The sequence below is a fragment of the Lycium ferocissimum genome, chromosome 1, assembly GCF_029784015.1.
Source record: "Lycium ferocissimum isolate CSIRO_LF1 chromosome 1, AGI_CSIRO_Lferr_CH_V1, whole genome shotgun sequence".
NCBI lineage: Eukaryota > Viridiplantae > Streptophyta > Magnoliopsida > Solanales > Solanaceae > Lycium > Lycium ferocissimum.
The window spans coordinates 26,562,543-26,585,494 of record NC_081342.1 but is presented as its reverse complement, the minus strand read 5'-3'; positions in this window follow the sequence as shown (position 1 = coordinate 26,585,494).

The window sequence follows — 22,952 nt, the reverse complement described above, 5'->3', positions numbered from 1 at the left end:
CTCATCACTGTACAACTTATTTCCTCTTATTTTTCATCTAGATCAAACAAATACGGATCCGACCTAATTAAATTAGTCGTCAACCCGTCTTGAAACATATCCAACCCAAATAAACATAAACCTAACCTATCATTCAGATCTAACGCTACTCTCTCTCTCTCTCTAAAATGAATAGATTTAAATGAATAGATTTCACATATGTTAGCCCCGTAAATCGCTATAAATACGTGTTGTCTCAGCTTTAATCTCTCTTTTTCACAATTTTATTTTCAAGAAAGTTCTCTAAGACCTTGAAGGGATATACCGGGATTCTTGCTCTTTAACAAGTATTCCAACTTCAGCCGGATGTATATTCCACTTCTCTAAGTAGAAACTGATCTGATCACACAGGGTTTTCATGTTGAAAACCCATCACGAAGTTGAAAACCAAGATTAAAGCGATTTTGGATTTGTACCATGTGCATGTCCTTTCGTCCAGGTCTCAGTAGTGCTGCATCTAGTTTATGTAGTGGTTGGTTATGGAAACATCATTGTTCTTCCCCACAACACGTTCATCCAAGAAAATTAAGTTCCATTTGACAGTGTCTATTTAATTCAGAATAACCTGAGTTGAGGCAAGAAAATTAATTTGGTTCTTGATTACAAGTTTCGTTATTGTATTAATAGAAAATATTCCAAAATTATTTACACGTATACTTACATCACTTAAAAGAAAATTAAACCATGCTTTGTCATTCAAATACATTCATAAATTTATTGTATCAGACAAATTCACATGCTTGAAAGAGATAAAGAAAAAAGAGAGAGGTGGTATTCGCTTTTTTATAGAGAGGGTAGCGTTAGATCTGTAATTCATGGGCTTAAGCCAATCATATCACGTGTTGATATTTTTGGGAGATACACAGTGTCGGATCCTATTTGTTTAATACCGGATGAAAACTACATATGCCGGCGTACCGACACGTGGCACGCCGTTATGATTCCTTCAAGGGCATATTTGGCCATTGAGTATAACGGTAAAAGGGTATGTTGGCGCAAGTATAACGAAGGGCATGAATGAACTATTTTTCAAAGTTCAGGGGTAATTTTGGCCCTTTTCCGTTGTTAATTTAAGTATTGGTAGATGATGTGGGAATTAATTTCAGTTCCGGACGTGGGCTTGTATAAAATGGAAGTAGCAGGAAACTCCGTGATGAAAATTTTAAAGCCGAGAGTCTGAGGAGATGGAAGCTTAGATTCCAAAGACAAGTTATCAAAGAAAAGATAATTCAACCTTAACCTTAAAGAATACGATAAGAGGAACTAAAGTGGAGGGTTACATGTAGTTTGTACTTTCTATATCAAATTAGGAGTTCCAGCATTGTGTGTCAAGGCTGCACAAGCGTTGTGCTGCCTAAAGAAATCTCTTCATATATCATTTTTTTTTGTCATTTTTGTTGATCTGCTTCTTCAGATGTTTTCTTTCTTACTGCTCGGGGGAGTTGAAACATATAGTTTTTGTTTGTGTTTATATGCATATTTCTTGTGTTGTAGCATAATTAACTATTCAGTTGTTAATCCATTTAGATCGTAAGATTCAGAAGTGTTGTAGTTTTAATGAATGTCATGTACTTTTTAAAAAATTAAACTTAACATAAGTGTTATAAATTCCAATACTACACATATGAACAATATTAAATTCGACTTTCGTATAGTGAAAGAGCATTAACCGTCGTAGAGCGGAAATTAACATTTAATTGAAGTTGAATACGAACATGAGAGATCACTAATTTCCTCCACCCTGTCATATCACCGATATTCATATTTTATAACAACCTTTTTAAGTATGTATAAATTTTATTATAATGATATGGAACAAACGTGTGACGCACGTTTCCGAAAACTAGTGCACTTATAAATGCTAACAAGCTTCTCTAAACCCAAATGTCAAATTGATACAGCATTCAGAAGAAGTATGGCAGAACGTATGCTCAAAAATATCACAAGAATAAGAATTCATTTCCTAACTAAAAATCAATACATCTTATTCTTGTGAGATAATGATCAAAAACACACCTGAAGACTGAAGTATCACTTTTTTGCGAGTTTCCTTCATGAGCTATCAAGTGTTTGTGTTTAAACCGGACTATCACCTAATTATGTGTGTCAAAATATATATATATATATATATATATATATACTCTATTTTGTTGTTTAAAAATGGTGTCAAATGGCACTCCACGCGGATAATTAAAGAAATTAATTAAAAAAATTCAAAATCAAGAGATAATGGTAAAAAATATGGAATGCATCACTTTTAGCGGTTTATCATATTAGGTGTTTGCGTTTCATACCTCAACTATCACCAACTATTTACAAAAACACACCAAAAAACTAATGAGTCAGCTGCCATGTGGAGGAAATTTATGGGCAAATTAAGTTGTCAAGCGCCTTTTGGCGATTGTATTCAAACACTTGGTCTAGTTAGCTTCGAGGTGTGTTTTGATAAATAGTTGGTCATAGTTCAAGCAGTAAACCAAACCTGATAGTTAAGTTATGAAACTCTAAAAAAAGTGAACTTCAGGTGTGCTTTTAACCATTATCTCTTTTTCAAATGGAAGCAGCCATGTGGATAATGCTCCCAAAATTACAAAGAACTTTTTTTGGGTGAAGAAAGATGTCAATACCCATCTTGGAGGGGGGAGGGGGGTAAGGTACCCTAATGTTACGGGTAGTGGAGAGAAGGCTCGGATTGTGATAATCTAAGTGTAATCTAAAGGTATCACCCTTTTTTCCTCTAATGATTTGTACTTAATTGCATTCTCATCCTAATTTGTAAATTTATTTATCACCTCAATTGTATCAATCTTTCCTCAGAACGCCTTTAAATTGCAAAAGTTTCTCATTTTTCTTTAGGGTGTTGAAGCAAGATTGTGAGCGAGTGAGAAAGAAATGAACTTGGTTCATTTGATCAATCATATTGGGCAGACAAATAAGACTGGCAGACAAAGCTTTATTTGCTTTGTGTAGCTTGGCTTTTGTTGTCATTAATTTCCTTTAATTATCACTTGAATTTACTTTCTTTGAACACGTATGTCTAAAATGCTCTTTACTCCATAAAGGTTGGGGTAAGCATATCTTACCCTCCCCACACCCCACATTGAGATTTCTAATTCCATGTTGTTGTTGTTGCATTGGGAAGACAAATCCCACCAATTCACAATGGCCAATTTGTTTGTTGATTAGCACAACTTACCAAAAGTTGTTAACCGCACGCTTACGGGACTAAGATCAACCACGTTTGCATATACGAGGAACATGCACAATACATAAACAATATATCTACTTGTAGGATATTACTATTTGCTGATATTAGCGATAAAGATGTATCCAAGAATGTCCACCAATTCCTCATTTACAGGCAATAATGCACTTATAAGCACCAACAAAGCTTCTCTAAACCTAAATGTCAAATCGATTCAACATTCAGAAGAAGGGCAGAAAGTATGCTAGAAATATCACAAGAATATGAATTCATTTGCTAACTAAAAATTAGTACATGTTATTCTTATGAGATAATGGTAAAAAACACAACTAGAGTATTACTTTTTTGCGAGTTTCTTAGATGAACTATCAAGCGTTTGCGTTTTGTATCTAAACTATCACCAACCTATTTATAAAAAAAAACATCTCGATTAGTATCTGATGGTGCATGGTGTACACTCTCTTTTGTTGTTTAAAAATGGTGCCAAATAGCACTCCACATGGATAATTAAAGAAATTAATTGAAAATTTTTAAAAAATCAAGAGATAATGGTCAAAAACACACATTAAGTATCACTTTTTAGCGAGTTTTCTACCTGAACTATCAGGTGTTTGCATCTCCAACCTGAACTATCACCAACTATTTATCTAAACACACCTCAAGGTTAATGAGTCAACTGCTACGTGGACGAAATTTTATGAGCAAATTAAGATGTCAAGTGCCTTATGTCGGTTGTATTCAAATACATGGTCTATTCAGCTTCGAGATGTGTTTTTATAAATAGTTGTGATTGTTTAGGTAGAAAATGCAAACACCTGATAGTTCAGGCTAGAAACTCGCAAAAAAGTGAACTTCATGCGTGGTTAACTATTAGCTCTTTTTCAAATGGTAGCAACCATGTGGATAATGCTCCCAAAATCACAAAGAGCAATTTTTTTGGTAAAGAAAGATACCAATACTGTAACACCTCGTACCTTATAACTAAGCCTTATTCATGATTCAGGGACTTAGAAACCAAGGTGGCAAGTGTTGGATTTGGAATTTTTGCCTCAGAACGGTTATTTCATGTCCTACGTCAGTTAGGGCCGTACTTGTCACCGTACATCATGGTACGGAACGTACTTCCAGACCGTACCTCATCAGAGAAGATTCGAGGTTTTTGATATTTGGCATTCCAAGTACGGAAACATTGTACGGGCCGTACATTAAAGTACTGGTCGTACATGGTGCCCGCACCTCATTAGAAAGAATTAGGAGTTACTAGAATTTTCCATTCCAAGTACGGCCACAAAGTACATACATGGTGCCCGTACTTTTCCCGTCTCAGCAAATAGTATAAATACGTGGGTTCAGTTTTAATCCTATTTTTCACACTCTCAAAGCCCTATACGAAAGTTCTCTCCTCCCATCAATCCAATATACCAAGGTAAGCCTATTCCAAGTATTCCAAGTGAATTCTAATGTATATACATGAACTCTAAGTAGAAAATCAGTCTCTAACCTAGGGTTTTCAAGAAAACCCATCACAAGGATTCAAGATTAAAGCTTTTGGATTTCTTCTCAAGTTCAGACCTTTCTACATGTTTTGGAGCGATTAAGGTATGTAGGGTTCCTATCCACTATGGAAACATCATTGTTCTTCCTCACGGCACGCTCATCCATGGAAACACGAAGTTCCATAAACCTAGGGTTTCTATTTCAATTCATAATAACCCTAAGTTACATGTATCATGCTATACCATGTTTGTATTACTAGTTCGTTATTGTATTCATGATATTCCATTTTGGTTATTGGGAATCCATCCGTAATCCATAAACACCCATGCTTTGCATTCCATGGGTTCTTAAATGTTATACTTATTTCCATGAAAATTCACATGCTTCCATGGTTTCATACAAGTTATACTGTATATCTATATTCATGTTATATTACACACATGAATCATGTTTACAATCATGTTTATGTAATTCATGGGCTTCTAAGCCAATCATATCCATATTCATATTTTGGGAGATGCACAGATTACCGAGAAGGTTTAATACCTAAAACTACATATGCCAGCGTAGGACAAGGATCGCTCCGCCCAGTTAGGATGATTCCTTCAAGTTTACCCATTGAGGGTTATTAGATCAATTTGTGTCATGTTCATGTTTTGTACCTAGCAAGTGTCACGCCCCGAACCATGGCCTGGGTGTAACACGACACTCGGTGCCTTGGATATATGCTACGCCGAAACCCGTGGGGTTCTTTGAATCAACATGGGGCATGAGTTGATGCGGAATATAATATAAACATGCATGGTTGGTGTAAACATGGCATCCAATAATCATAAATATGAAAATAATAATATATCATGAATGCTGAATTGATCTGAATATATAATAAGTAATGAGCCAACACAGGCTATACGACTCTGAACATCTGACATAACATAACTGACTAGTCTAGTCTATGAAACCTCTGACATGAGTCGGACTACTAAACTATTTACTAGGACAAGGCCCCCGGCATACCTTAACTGCATAACTGACATGAAATAAATAAAGATAAAACCCCGAATGAGATGAGGCTCACCAATAGCTGATACATGCAAGGTCCTAACGAACTGATCCGTCTTCTTGTAAATTTGCATCGTGAAATGCAGGCCCCCAGGAAAATAAAAAGGGATATCAGTACATTCGAATTGTACCGGTATGTAAAGCAACTGAATGAAATAACATGGTACATGAAATAATATTTGGCGAAATCGCGTTATGAACATGATCATGGGTATACCTGACATGAATATACATATAACATGAGTAAAACATTTTAAGTGGGAGAGCCTTAATATAACCGACATGTAACCACCACATGAGTACGTAGTATCTGATCTCTGCCCGACCAGCTAAGCCATGCTATACATGATTTGGTACAAGACATGAACATAAACATGAATGGATCCAATAACGGTAATGGGTAAACAAGGAATCGTCAACTGGTGGAGTGATCCTTATCCATCTTTGGCATACGTAGTTTCGAAATGTCTGATCTTTCGGTAATTTGTGCAACTCCCAAAACATGAAAATGAATATAATTGGCTCAGTAGCCCATGAATTATATAAACATGATTCATGATATATATATAGTATAACTTGTGTGAAAACATGGAAACATGTAGAAGTTCATGAAAATAAACAGAAAAGTTCATATCTTGCATTTAAGAACCTATGGAATGCAAAGTATGGGTTTCATGGATAACAGACAGATTCTCAATAACAAAATGGACTACTAAGAACACAATAATCAATTATTAATACAACATGGTATGTCATGGTACATGTACTTAGGGTTATCATGAACATGGCTGGAAACCTAGTTTTAGTGAAATTTCGTATAATCATGGAAGAACGCGGCATGAGAAAGAACAACGATATTCCCACACGTAGATAGAAACCCTACATAGCTTAATCGCTCTAAAACTTGCAACAAGGTTTGTATCTTGAAGAAGAAATTCAAAAGCTTGAACCTTGAACCTCGAGATGGGTTTTCTTGAAAACCTAGGTTAGAAACAATGGATTTGGCTTAGAATTCATGTATGTATGTTAGAAATATTTGAAATTGCTTGGAATAGGTTTACCTTGACATATTAGGATGAGGAGAGGAGAAGAACTTCATTCTAGGGCTTTAGGAGAATGAAAAATATGAAAAAAGGCTGAAAAATGCGAATATATATTGTTCAGCCGTTGTGCCACTCTACGGTCCCTTTTACGGTCTGTAAAAGTGATCGTAAATCTATTACAGTGACTCGATATTCCTCTTCCTTATTTACGATCCAAATGACGGACTGTAAAATATTCTACAGCACAAAGTATGGTTCGTAAAATTTATACGGACTGTAAAACCCACAGTAAATCGGTAACAGTGTGCTAGGTTTCCTGAGGTTCATCTACGGTCCATTTTACGGCCTATAAAACTATTTACAATCCGTAAAACCTGGCGTAAAATGCAGATCGCTAAACTGAAGCAAATTTTAGTCCTAACACTCCCTGTCTTAGTTTTCTAAGTCCCTGAATCATGAATATAGCTTAGTTTGAAGGTACGAGGTGTTACAGCAAGGTACAAAATGGCCTAGCTGATTGGGTAGAGATCAGACGCCACGTGTTCACGTAGTGGTTACATGTTGGTTATACTAAGGCTCTCCCGCTTGAAATGTTTTACTCATGTTATAAATACATTCACGTCAAATGATTCTCATGTTCATGTTCACCTTACTGTTTTAGTTTAAGTTCTTATTATTTCATGTGCCATGTTCATTTCATTTAGTTGCTTTATATACCAGTACAATTCAAATGTGACGTTCCTTTATTAATTGCAAGGCCCATTTCACAACCATAGTATTGATTTGACGACAAATCAGCTCGTTAGGACATTGCTCGTATCAGCTTTTGGTGAGCCCCATTCCATTTGGGGTGTTATCTTTTCTTTATTTTCATTCCAGTTATGCAGTTAAGGTATGCTGAGGGCCTTGTCCGTGATATACGGTTAGCTAGTTAGACACAAATATTGGAGAGGTTTCATACACTCATATTGATGATGCATCGGATGTTCAGTTGAGTTAGCCTCGTTGGCTACATTATTATATTTTCGCATTCATGATATAATAATAATTTCACACTTATGATTGTTGAACTCCATGTTTTCACAAATCATGCATGTTTAACTTATATTCTGCATCAGTTCATGTCCCATGTTGACTCAGCAAGCCATGTGGTTCTTTCGGTCACATACAGCAAAGCACCAAGTGTCGTGTTACGTCCAGGCCATAGTTCGGGGCATAACAAAGTTTGGTATCAAAACCTAGGTTCAAGTGTCTTAGAGAGTCTATGAAACCGTGTCTAGTGGGGTCACTCTTATGTGTGTGTGTGAGCCATACATATAAACAGTTAACCACCAAGACATCAAGGATTGTCTCGAAACTTTTAAATACTCTAGATCGGCCATTTAGAGCTATGCTTTAGAATCCTTCTAATTCGTGCGTATTATGTATTTCAGAAAATGCATGCAAAAAGAAAGCACACCAAGAAGACTTCGGCTACTAGCCAGAGAGCCACTACTAATGTTACTCCAGAAGTAGAGCCTTAAACTCAGAGGGTTGTATCAGATTCTGCACCCCTACCTACCGAAAGGCCTGGGGAGGGTCGTCCCACAGTTACTCTGCAGCTCAGTGCCTCAGACATGGATGTTAGGGGAGGTATCCAGGTGCTCACCCAAATTGTTGCTACCCAAGCACAACGTCAGGAAACGACTCCTAGCATAAGTGCTAGTGGAGGGTCGGACAGTTCTAGGACCAAGGAATTTATGCATATGAAGCCTCTCGTGTTCACAAGAACTATTAAGGGAGAAGATCCTCAAAATTTCATTGATGGGCTTCAAAAGGTTTTTTGTGTTATGCATGCTTCAGAGACGGAGGTACTAGAGTTGGGAGCTTATCAGTTACAGGATGTTGCTCACATTTGGTATGAGACGTGGGAGCAGTCTCGCCGGGAAGATGTGTCTCCTGCAACTTGGGATGAATTCACATATACTTTCAGTAATCACTTCAGGGAGGTAAAGGCCTATGAATTTGAGAGGCTCAAGCAGAATGATATGAGCGTACTATTACCTCAAGTTTGTTTCTTTGGCCAAGTATGCTCCTCACATGGTCCCCGACATGAGGGCCAGAGTTAGGCGATTTGTGTTGGGCCTTATACCCGACTTGTATGGTGATGAAAATATTGCCGCTCAGAATAGAAAATTACCATCACTAAGATGGTTGCTTTCGTTCAGTGTAATGAGGACCAAATGAATGAAGAAGAGGCTCTTCAAAAAGAAAAGGACAGAGAATTCAATAAAAGAGCTAAGTCTGTAGGTAGTTTCAGTCATGAGGGAGGTGGAGGCAAAAAAATTTTCAAGAACAGGTCATCAGGACCCACTCTATTTGAAGCTAGTGCCCCAGCTCCAAAGTTCAGGAATGATCAGAAGGGACAGCGTTTCAGGCCAGCAAGTTCCTATTCTTAGGCTAGTGTGGGTCAAAAGACTTATGATAATCCGGTTTGCAAAAAGTGTGGTAAGAGACACCCAGGGGAGTGTCGCATGGGTATGGATATATGCTACGGGTGTGGCCAGTGGGGTCATTTTCAGAGGGACTGTCCATCAGCGAGACAAGGTACCGGAGGTAATGTGGCTCAGTCCATAAATTCAGCAGCTCCTCAAAATTCTCAAGCCCAGTCAGGGCATGGTGCAGCTAAGTCTGGCAATGCAGGCGAAGGTCGAAACCTCTTGTATGCATTAGCTAGTCGTTAGGATATAGAGGCACATGTAGATATCATCACAGGTACATTAACAATTTTCACTTTCGACATTTATGCCCTTATTGACCTAGGATCCACCTTATGTTAGGTAAACCCTATTCTTGCTAAGAAATTTGGGATAGAGCTAGAAAAGTTGCATGAACCCTTTGAAGTGTCCATTCCATTTGAAGAGTCAGTTATAGCTAGACGCATTTATACGAGTTGCCCAGTTTTAGTCTATCGCGGAACTATAGTGTAACACCTCGTAGCTTAAGGCGAAGGTTTGACTCATAAGATGATAATATAATGAAACCAATATGAGGGTTATAGGAAGTTTTTTGAAAACTAATCAAGTCATAAGAAATGTCTTTGGGCAAAGCAAAGTTGGAAGCCTTTACTGGAGGCATGTTTGCAAGTGAGTTTATAGAAGGTCTATACTTCCAATGATAATAACCCCTTTATTTATTAGGAATTTGGGAAAACATCCTAAATGAAAGTTGTAGCCCTTTGAAATACCTTTCCAACGGTATATTATATAGGTTAGAACGAACATTTCAAGTTATCTTTTTTTTTAAGAGACACGGTGCGGTCTACGTTGCGATCATGTTATACGGGGGTTATACGGCCCATATAATTTTATACGGACCGTATAACTCGTCCGTACTTCGGGGACGCTCAAATCGACGATCTGTTCACCATGATAAAATATGGTCATATTATACGGACCGTATAACTTTATACGGACCGTATAATACGTCCTATAACTCAATTTTATTTTTAAATCAAAGTCTTGAGTTCTTCTATTTCATTATTCACAATTCAAGCCCTAGACAATCCAAAACATCAAAGGTAAGTCAATCCAGACCACTTCCAACTCATTCTAACATATATATATATATCTAATAATCTCAAAATCTTGTTCATAAACTAGGGTTTTCAAGAAAACCCATCTAATTCAAGAATCAAGATTTAGGAAATCTTCTCCAAAATTCAAGTCTTTAATTGCTAGATTTTGGAGCATTACGGGTATGTAGAGTTACTATCTACGTGTGGGAACATCATTGTTCTTTAGGTCATAATCCATAAAGTATGAAACTTTACAAAACGAGGGTTTCTATACACACACCATACTCATGATAACCACAGGTTTGTTCATGATTATATTATGTATGAATTGTTATAATTTCATCATTGAGTTCTTAATATTTCTTTATGATTATTGAGAATCCGTCCGTAAATCATGAAAACCCATATCTTGTATTCCATGGGTTCTTGCGTAAATGTTTAAATAAAAATACTTATTTCATGAATATCCTACATATCTACAAGTTTTCATGAAATTGTATTATATAACTATGTTCATACCATGACTAAAATATACATACATGCTATTTACAAGTTATTTCATGAAACCATGTTTACAAGTTATTTTGTGAAATCATGATTACAAGACAAGTACAAGTTAATTCACGAAAATCATGGGCTTAGCACATACGTATTATGTTCATGTTTTGGGAGTTGCACTTCAAGGCTGAATCGGATAACTTTGAAACTACGTACCACCGTAGGACAAGGATCGCTCCGCCCGGTTAGGACGATACCTTAATTTTCCTTTTCGAATGGATTTGTTACCGCCCTCGTACCCTGGAGGTATGGGGCTCTGTGGTCGGCGGCACACCCGGACTCCACGTACCCACGTGGTGATATCACATAGTCGGTTTATGGAATGCTCTCCCTCTATCATGTTTACTATGTTATATATACATGTACTCGTACTTCCTCGTACTCTGTTTGTACCCGGGTTTTTAGTTTCGAGTTCTTATCACGATTATCATTTCTATGTTATTTCTTTCGGTTGCTTTACATACCGGTACATTCGATGTCTTTGACGTCCCCTTTGTGCCCGGGAGCTGACAATTTCACGATGCGGTACGGATTTACGGACGACGTCTCGCACATGGATACGCACGTACCGGCTTATTGGTGAGCCCTAGACCTCTCGTTCGGGGTTTAGACGTTGTCATTCTTTAATTAGTTTTGCATCTAAAGGTATCTTTGGGGCCTTGTCTCGCAAGTATGGTTTTCCGGTCGGATTCACGATTAGAGGTTTCATAGACTAGTCGGTTAGTTATGTTAGGCATGCAGGTGTTTAGCCGTCTTTGGAACTCTTTATTTCCGCATTTATGATTTAAACAAGTATTTCATTAAATTATTATGACATCTCATGTTTTATAAAATCACGTTCATGCTATATTTTCGCTCATGTATGCCTCATGATGGTATTGAAACCCTGTGGTTCGCTTGGTCGCGTACAATGTAACATAGAGTCGTGTTTATCGAGCCTTTTTCGGGCGTGACACATTCCCGAGTTAGAAATTATATACTTTGGTGTAAGCATGGGTATGGATTGGTTGGCTTTACGTTATGACACAGTAGGTTGTAGAACCTAAATAGTAAGATTTGAGTTTCCTAGTGAACCAGTCATAGAATGGAAGGGTAATTCAGTAGTACCCAAGGGTAGGTTTATTTCCTATCTCAAAGCCATAAACATGATTTGCAAGGGGTATATCTATCACTTAGTCTAAGTACGGGATATAGATATCCGGACCTTAACTCTCAAGTTCGTACCAGTCGTTAATGAGTTTCCTGAAGTTCTTCCAGAAGATCTTTCTGCTGTTCCTCGTAGTTGAGGAGATAGACTTTAGAATTGATCTACTTTTCGGCACTAAGCCGATATCTATTCTACCATACAGAATGGCTCCAGCAGAGTTGAAAGAGTTAAAAGTCCAGTTGAAAGATCTTCTTGACAAAGGATTTATTAGGCCAAGTGTTTCACTGTGGGGCGCGATCTTGTTTGTCTAAAATAAACATGGTTCCTTACGCATGTGTAATAACTACTATCAGTTGAACAAAGTCACCATTAAGAACAAGTATCCTCTCCCCAAAATTGATGACTTATTTGACTAATTTTTGGGTGCCTAGTATTATTCCAAGATTCATCAGTTAAAGGTTAAGGAAGTTGATATTCCAAAGATCGTTTTCAGAACCCGTTATGGTCATTTCAAATTTCTTGTCATGTCATTTGGGTTGACAAACGCACCACCTTCTGTCATGGACCTTATGAATAGGATCTTCAAGCCTTATCTTGATTTATTCGTCATTGTATTTATTTATGACATTTTGATGTATTTCCATAGTGAGATTGATCATGTAGAACATCTCAGAATAGTGTTGCAGACACTTTAGGATCGTGAGCTCTGTACGAAATTTTCTAAGTGTGAATTTTGGCTGAAATCAGTGGCGTTTCTCAGCCATGTGATTTCGGGGGAAGGTGTGAAAGTTGATTCTCAGAAAATTAATGCCTTGAAGAACTAGCCCAGACCCACCTTAGTATCCGATATAAGAAGTTTCTTGGGCCTGACAGGCTATTATAGACGTTTTGTAGAGGGATTTTCCTCTGTCTCAGCTCCATTGACTAAGTTGACTCAAAAAACCTCAAATTTCAATGGTCAGATGCATGTGAGAAAAGTTTTGAAGAATTGAAGAAGAGATTGACTTCTTCTCCAATTTTAACACTACAAGAGGGAACCGAAGGGTTCGTGGTATATTATGATGCTTTGGGAATTGGTTTCGGATGTGTCTTAATGCAGCATCGTAAGGTTGTAGGATCCAGCATCCATCCTATATTATGTAACCCCATATATTTCTAAAAAATTTAGAATAACCATTTGAAGTGTCCACTCCAGTTAGAGAATCAATTATAGCTAGACGCATCTATAGGAGTTGTCCAGTCAAAGCGTATCATCGTCTTCTTTGTAGTAGACTTTGTAGAATTAGAGATGGTAGATTTGATGTAATCATGGGCATGGATTGGTTAGAGTTCTATTATGCCACAGTGGGTTGTAGAACCAAGACAGTATGTTTTGAATTTCCCCATGAACCAGTCTTAAAATGGAAGGGTGATGCAGTAGCACCTAAGGGTAGGTTTATTTCCTATCGTAAAGCTAGACAGATGAGCTCTAAAGGGTATATCTATCATCTAGTTTGAGTTAAGGATATAGATGCTCAGATCCCACTCTCTGGTCCGTACCAATTGTAAATGAGTTCCCAGAAATGTTCCCTTAGGATCTTCCCAGATTCCCTCCCGATAGGGAGATTGACTTTGGAATTGATCTACTTTTCGGCACTAAGCCGATATTTATTATGCCTTATAGAATGGCTCCAGCAGAATTGAAAGAGCTAAAAGCTCAATTGAAAGATCTTCTAGACAATGGATTTAGAAGGCCAAGTGTCTCACCTTGGGGCGCACCAGTATTGTTTTTCCGAAAGAAGGATAGGTCTTTACGCATGTGCATTGACTATCGCCAGCAGAATAAAGTCACCATCAAGAACAAGTATCCTCTCCCCAGAATCGATGATTTATTTGATCAACTTCAGGGTGCCCAATGCTATTCCAAGATTGACCTCAGATCAGGGTACCATCAGTTGAAGGTTAAGGAAGTTCACATTCCTAAAACAGCTTTCAGGAGTCGTTATGGGCATTTCAAATTTTTGGTGATGTTGTTTGGTTTGATGAATGCACTAGAAGCTTTCATAGACCTTATGAACAGGGTCTTCAAGCCTTACCTTGATTTGTTCGTTATTGTGTTTATTGATGACATCTTGATTTATTCCTGTAGCGAGACTGACCATGCAGAACATCTCAGAATCGTATTGCAGACACTACAGGATCGCAAGCTATATGCGAAATTTTCTAAGTGTGAATATTGGCTGAAATCAGTAGCATTTTTAGGCCATGTTATCTCAGGCAAAGGCATGAAGGTGGACTTTTAGAAAATAGAGGCAGTGAAAAATTGGCCAAGACCCACCTCAGTACGCGATATAAGAAGTTTCTTGGGTCTAGTAGGCTATTAGAGGCGTTTTGTAAAGGGATTTTCCTCTATCTCGTCACCTTGACTAAACTGACTCAGAAGAAGGTCAAGTTTCAGTGGTCAAATGCTTGCGAGAAAAGTTTTGAGGAGTTGAAGATGAGGTTGACTTCAGCTCCAATTTTGATGCTACCAGAGGGAATCGAAGGGTTCGTGGTGTATTGTGATGCCTCATGAGTTGGTCTTGGATGTGTTTTAATGCAGCATGGCAAGGTTATAGCTTATGCGTCCAGACAACTTAAGCCCCACGAGAAGAATTATCCGACTCATGATCTTGAGTTAGCAGCCGTGGTATTCGCGCTAAAGATCTGGCGCCATTATTTGTATAGAGTGCATGTTGATATTTTCACAGATCACAAGAGTCTCTAGTGTATTTTCAAGCAAAGGGAGCTGAATCATAGATAGAAAAGATGGCTCGAATTGCTTAAGGATTATGATGTTGATATCCTCTATCATCCAGGGAAAGCAAATGTTGTAGCTGATACTCTCAGTCGGCGTTCTATGGGAAACTTAGCTCATGTTGAGGCATACAAGTGAACTATGACGAAGGAAGTCCACCGCTTAGCAAGTCTAGGAGTTCGACTTTTGGACTCCGAAGATGGTGGCGTTTTTGTTCAGAACAGGGCTGAATCCTCCTTACTAGCCGAAGTGAAGGAAAAGCAGTTTAGAGATCCCTACTTATTGCAGATGAAGAAGGGGATTTACAAACACAAGATTACGACTTTTAAAAAAGGGGGAGATGATGGTACTTTGAGGTACAGAGGCAGATTATGCATTCCGGACGTAGATGGGCTCATATATCGGATTATGTCTGAAGCCTACAATTCCAAGTATTCTATTCACCCAGGTTCTACAAAGATGTATCATGATCTTAAGGAGATTTATTGGTGGAACGACATAAAAAAGAATGTAGCAGATTTTGTGGCTAAGTGTCCAAATTGCCAGCAAGTGAAAGCCGAGCACCAGAGGTCTGGTAGGTTGGCTCAGAACATAGATATTCCCGTCTAGAAATGGGAGAGGATAAACATGGATTTCATAACATGTTTACCACGCTCCTATAAAAAGAATGATTCAATTTGGGTGATTGTAGATCGACTTACCAAGTCAGCTCACTTTTTCCCGGTGAAGACTACAGATTCAGTAGAAGATTACGCCAAGATATATATTCAGGAAATCGTCCGATTGCATGGGACTCCTTTGTCCATCATTTCAGATCGTGGTGCTTAGTTTGCAGCAAACTTTTGGAAATCCTTCAAAAAGGATTAGGCACAAGGGTGAACCTCAGCACAGCTTTTCATCCTCAGATAGATGGCCAGACAGAGTGTACTATTCAGACTCTTAAGGACATGTTGAGAGCATGTGTCCTAGATTTCAAAGGTAATTGGGATGACCATTTGGCTCTCATTGAGTTTGCTTATAATAACAGTTACCACTCTAGTATCCAGATTGCGCCGTTTGAGGCCTTGTATGGACGAAGATGTAGGTCACCAATTGGTTGGTTTGAGGTTGGTGAAGCAGAGTTGTTAGGGCCAGACTTGGTTTATCAGGCTATGGAGAAAGTCAAGTTAATTCAGGAGCAGTTTAAAACGGCTCAGAGTAGCCAAAAGTCCTATTTGGACGTGGGGCGTAGAGACCAAGAGTTCCAAGTTAATGATTGGGTATTTCTGAAAGTTTTGCCTATAAAAGGCATTATGAGATTTGGGAAGAAGAGGAAGCTTATTCCGTGCTATATTGGACCAATAGAATCCTGCAAAGGATCGGGCAAGTGGCTTATGAGTTAGAATTGCCACAAGAATTAGCTGTTGTACACCCAGTATTTCATGTATCCATGTTGAAAAAGTTCATGGGAGACCGTCTCTGGTTATTCCTACAGAGATCACAGGGATTAAAGATAGCCTGTCTTACGAAGAGATTCCAATGGCTATTCTTAATTGTCAAATCCGCAAGTTGAGAACTAAAGAGATTGCTTCAGTGAAAGTACTATGGAAAATCAGAAAGTTGAAGAGGCTACGTGGGAGGTCGATGTAACGACCCGTTTGGTCGTTATAGTGCTTTTGACCCTTTTACCCCTATTAACCCTTCCCCGAGTCCCGTTATTCTAATTTTGACCCGTGGTGATGGGTGACACGGTTCCTAAGGTCATCGGGCGAGTTCTAGTAGAATTTGTGGAATCTAGAGTCTTAAAGTGAAAAACCTTTGACCAATAGTTGAATTTTAGGTAAATGTGCCCGTAATCAAATTCTGACAATTCCATTAGGTCCGGACCATACTTAGTGAAGTCACAAGTGTGGTTCCGAAAAGGTTTGGGTGTGATTTGAGTCATTGGTAGAGAAACTAGTTAAGTTAAAGAGTTAGAGTTGACCGCAGTCAACATCGAGTCAAGATGACCCTGTATCGATGTTTTGAAAGTCCCAACAAGTTCGTATGATCATTTCGGACTTGTCCGCAAGTTTTGGTGAGATTCCGAAGAGTTTCGAATGGATTTGGGTTGTGTCGCACTCATATTCGATGTTTTCACCTTAGCTCTTTGGCCATAAAGGGTACCATATTGATAAAAGACCTTTGTTTTGTGTTTCATTGAACCATTAGATTCATATCGTAATTACGAAGCTATAGCAAAAAGAATCGTCACATTTTGCCTTCGTATGAGGAAGTTATGGTCATTTTAGCACGGACAACTATTGTTGTACCTGGTGTATGCACTGTAGCAGACTTCTGGTCCGCTGTAGTGAACCTTGGACTTCTGGTCCGCTGTAGCGGACATAGCTGTGTATAAAAAAATCAGATTGCATTCATTTCGTATTTTGAGCATATCTTGAGTTCTAAAGCTCCGTTTGTGGTGATTTTCACGGCGTTGTTCTCATCTCAATGAGGGGGGTAAGTATCTAACCTTTAATTTGATGTTTCCTCAAGTTTATTTTTGTTGGTTACTGATTTCATCTGAGTTTGATTGGGGAAAATTGGGATTTTGAACCCAAAAGTTGAAAAGTGGAAAATCATGATTTTGAAGATCAAGATGATGGCTTTTTGAATGGGTTTTCTGGACCTAGAATAATTAAGCTATGCGTATACTAATTTTGACTTAAATTTCCAATTTTTCCCTTGTGGGCTCGGGGTTACCTTTTTGGGTTCGATTTGGGGTTCTGAAATAAAGTATAGCAATGTGGGTATCGTTGGACTCGTTTAAACTTGTAGGGTACTATTTTGACTATATTGAACTCAATGTTTCAATGAAATTACAGTTTTGCTGTTACACCTTGAAAAATTCCCCCTTAGCGTACAATGAATAGATTAGCGAGGGGTATGATGTGTACGAGGTTTGGACAAGTAAGAAATAGTAATTGATGGTCCTAATTAAGATTTCCAAAGACATTCGAGTTAAGGAAAGAAAGTTGTTAAGGAAAGCGAGTTATAAGTTGAGTGTGTCGGGCACAATTACGAGTATTGAGTTAATGGTGTTTTAATGATGTTTCAAGGAAGAGTTATAGCGTCCCTTAGATTGGTATTGAGGTTTTAAACAAGTATCAAGAAGGTTTCATAAGGATCGGAGATCAAACGAGTCGACGAGAACAAGTCTCGAAAAACTGGGCAAACATACGGCCAAACATACTGGCTGTATAAAATCTATGGACCGTATGTCCAGCCGTAGATCCAACCCCGAATGACATGTTCCCTTTGGACCAAATATACGGTCCAAACATACGATCGGTAGAAATTATACGGACCGTATGTTGGTCTGTATATTCCAGTCGGGACTGAATGTGAAATTATATAAGGGACCTCTCCTCATTTCATTTTCATTTCATCTTTCACCTCCACTTTTCAAGAAACCTCTAGAACATTTCCATACACTTCAAACACAAGAAAACAAAGGAAATCAAAGATCAACAATAAGAATTGGATAGAATCATGAGTTAGAAACACACTAAAGCCATTCAAACCAAGAAATCCCAAGAGAGATGAAATAGGGTTTTGGTGCAAAAGGTGTATCATCATTCAAGGCTTGTTTCTCCATCATCTAAGGTGAGTTTCATGATCTTTCCATGTTATTTAAAGTATTAGTAAGTTGAAACACATGGATTGTAGAAGAGTATAGAAAATGGGTTATACATGGGTGAATAGTGTCATGAATGAGTAGTAGTTGGAATGAATCATGAAAATAGATATGTTGAGACTATGAACACGTTATAAATGACATGTATAACATGGAATAAGCATTGGATATGAAAGAACGCGATAATGGACTTTGGTCATGATTATGGTGAATTAGAATGATATTGTGAAATGCGAATAATGTAAATGAATGACGATTGTTGTTAGTGATATTGTGATCATTGTTATGAATGGTGGAAGTTGATATGGAATATGGCGGAAAGTAGTATAAACTAAGGAAACGCTGCCCAATTTTCTTTAGCCTTAAGAAGCACGTTATTGTAATTGCCTAGCTAACGACGATACGAACTCTCTTGAAGGTAAAGACGTTAGCATTAAAGAAGAACGAGCAAGCAATAGAGTAGCTAAACGACAAAGGTATGTAAGGCTCAACCTTTCTTCCTAAGGCATGAATCCTATGCATGATTTTCCTCATCCTTCATGAATTTCCTATGTTCCGAGAGACAAAGAGCCTATGCTCATGAATAGACAGACAAGATAAGAATTACGCTATGAATACGATAGTGATAATGATAAGTTTAAGCCTAAAGATTCTAGAGATTATGATATGATGTGCCTATGAAACTAATGATGTTGACTACCATTCCTTGATGTCTTCTTCACGAATACTCACCTTAAAATGTAGTCCCTCCAAGGTGAGATATGACGACCATGGTTACTCCATAAAGTAATCGGGGGTCCACGACCTTACGTCACCCCGACACAGCTATAGTTGTTTTCAAGTTCTAAGGTATGAATTGATGATATATGTATAATGTTATTAAATTATGATAGAGCCATGATATGTCCATGAAATGAATGATAGTGATGAGTCTATGATGTGTATGATGACAAATGCATGATATGTATAATGATGTGATTCCACCGTGCCTAATTGGCCGAACATGTCACCGTTAAGGCGGGCTGCTTGAGATTCCACCGTGCCTAATTGGCCGGACAGGTCATTGCCATGGCGGGCTGCTATGATTCCACCGCGCCTAGAAGGCCGGACATGATCACCACTAGTGGGCTGCATATGATGGTTACCCGGACGCGGGTTAACGACATGATGATGTATGATTGATGTGATGATGCATGTATGGCATGATGATGTATATGTGATATGATAAGGCATACGCTATGATAATGCACATGACATACTTATGTATGATGTATGTATATGAAATGTATCTACACTTAAAAGATTACACAGGCTGTATCCTCATCTCATGACTTATGATGTTCTTATTATGCTTATTTCATTCCCGCCTTACATACTCAGTACAATGTTCGTACTGACGTTCCTTTTCTTTGGACGTTGTGTTCATGCCCACAGGTAGACAGGGAGGAGATCCAGACTCATAGTAGCCATTAGCTGTTTGAGAGCACTCCACTTTTCCCGGAGGTGCCATTGATTATTCTTTTGGTACATATATGTATATTCATAGTTTGGGTACGACGGGTCCTGTCCCGTCAGTATGTCTAGTACTCTAGTAGAGACTCGTAGATATGCAGTGTGGGTAGTATGATCCCATAGTCCTCATGTATGTGCATGTATATATATTATTATTTTGATAGCCGAATGGCTTATGTTTATAAAAGTAAATATGTTTCAAATGTTAATAGATTCTTATGATTATGAGCATATGTTAAGAGTGAGAGCAGATAAGTAACAGAATGAGCGGTGTTCGGTGGTTAGCCCCGAATACCCGTCATGGCCCGTAGCCCGGGTCGTGACATTTGCCTTTGTGCCTCGGGTTTGGCTATTTTGGGTCCATTTTTGGGTTTTGGGTAAAACTATTGCAATATGGGTATCCCTAGATTCATATTCTGACGTAGAATTCATATTTGATAGACGTTAATTATTTTGAAGCTCTCGGAAGAGGAAAGGCAAGGCTCAAGTTTGATTGTTTGTGGCTCCTGCTCGGCGATCAGGTAGGTTACGGCTTACCTTTTGGTTAGATTTCGGTTAGCGAATCATATGTAGAGTTAGTGATTGTCAGAGAAATCATGTACGCCTTTGGTTATGAAGTTGGGATGGATTCCTAGGTTGGTGTTGTTGTTTGATTTTAGTGTGTTGCCTTATTGTGATGTATTGGCTTGTTGCCACGTGTGTGATATTAGATTAGACGCTTAGTAGTCTTATCATACTTGAGATATGGCTATGCCTCACTTATTGATATTATCTCAGACAGAGGAAAGAACTTGACTAGTTATTGATATCGAGAGATATGTCCACGTGTGGCATGATTGATTTGATATGTTGTCATCATTCATTGATATTATGCAGTGTACTCAATCTCATCTTTTATGGTACTCTGATATGAATACTTAGTGACTTATTCATGGTTGTGAACTCGTATCTCTCGGCTATTGGTTATTGACTTGTGAAGAGGAAGAAATTGATATTGGGGTATGTGTCCATGTGTGGCACGAGTGTCATTAATATACTCTTGTTGGAATTGATGTCATTCATGCATATATATATATATATATATATATATATATATATATTCCGCAACACTTACTTGGATCCGGTTGCACGTACTGCAATAGTGACATTTTGACCGGGTTGCACGTACCGCCACACTGACTACATATTGGATCGGACTGTACGCCGCAGCAGATACATGGACTTCGCAGGTCCCCCATGGGTCATGACTGTCGAGCCGTGGATATCATCCGCCCGAAGTATGTGTGCATCATTGCATTGTATTCATATTTCATTCACTCATACATATGATTTCTGGTAGTGTTTATTTATCATATTGTACGGAGCTCGTGAATATTGACTTCTTGGTTGGTTACTGATTTGAGATCGTCGTGTGCCTGATTAATATATATTTGGGAATTTATGGATTCGAGGAGTAGAGACTTTCTCCTAGGTTGAGACTTGAGGTTACGGAGCGACATTGTTGGTTGTACTAGTGTTTATGGTTATTCTATGGAATCGTAGGAAACTTTGAAATACTTGTGTTTAGGTTCTTATATACTTGAGTTGTTATTCTTGGACTGTGTGGTGTGTATACCTGATTCTGAGCATGTCTATTCTTCGGTCTCTTTCTTTATATATGTTAACTAACTGTTGTCGACCTATGATGCCTACTCAGTACGTGTTTTTTGTGTTGATGCTACCATGCTACATTCCTTTTCGGGGTGTAGAGTTTGAAACAGGTTCTATTTCCACTTAGAGACTGATTTTCGAGGCCTGGCTTGCGAGTATCTAGGGTGAGCATCTGATGAGTCGCTGCTCGGAGACTCCTCTATCCCTGTCATTATTTTCTTCCATTCAGACATATGTGTTTATCATTTTAGACTTGTATTTTCTAGACATCACTTAGTTGCTTTTGTACGAGTCAAACCAGTTCCTTAGGGATAGTATTTATGTTTCATACGTATGATTATTTATGATTCAGGCTTCTACTTATTCTGCTCTATTTACTTTATTATGGTTTAAATTGATGATTTGGGAAAGGGTTCGCCTATCGAGGTGGGAGATGGTAGGTGCCTGCGCGACTTAGTGAAATTGGATCGTGACAGCCGAAAAGGACATGAAGTCTAAATATCCCCATTTCTTTGAAGAGCAAGCAGAAAATGTTAAAGGTAACTAACCTTTTCATTTAGATCCATATAGTGTAATCTCCATGTTTGTCAGTATCCAATCAGTCCAGTATTCGTTCAGCTCAGTATTCAGTTAGTTCAGTAGACATTCAGTTTAGTAAGCATGTGTTCACGTCAGTTCAGCGATCACGTTCCTCAGCTAATCAGTTTCATGTATTTGAGTTACAGAGTAAAATCTGCAAGTGTTCGTAGGGTCTTAGAATTAGCCTCGATTATAACCAAGACCATCATTCGAGGACGAATGATCGCAAGGGAGAGATAATAAAACACCCCGTGTCTTAGAACTAAAGTTAGACTCGTATTGTTAGAGTTTTAGTGAAAAATCTAAAAGTTTGAACGTTTTGTGAAAATGGTTGTGTTACACCCTGTACTTTTAGATAAGCGCTTACGAAATTCTAATGTGAGTATATTGAGAAATGGCTAAGTAAAACAACTTGGGTATATAAGGAGCGGAGTATTATTGAGTATATTCTAGAAATAAATAATGTACATAAGAAATACCGGGAGGTCCTATAAGTAAAATGAGTTGAAGAAGTTGAGTTAGTATGACTTTGGAAGAAGATGAGTGCTATTTTGAACAACAAAGAGCTAACTTGGAGAAAGAATATTTTCTAGCATAAGATGAGTTTTGAAGTGAAACAAAAGCCTAAATTGAAGTTCATGAAGTCTAGTTTCCAACGCAACAAACCGCTAGT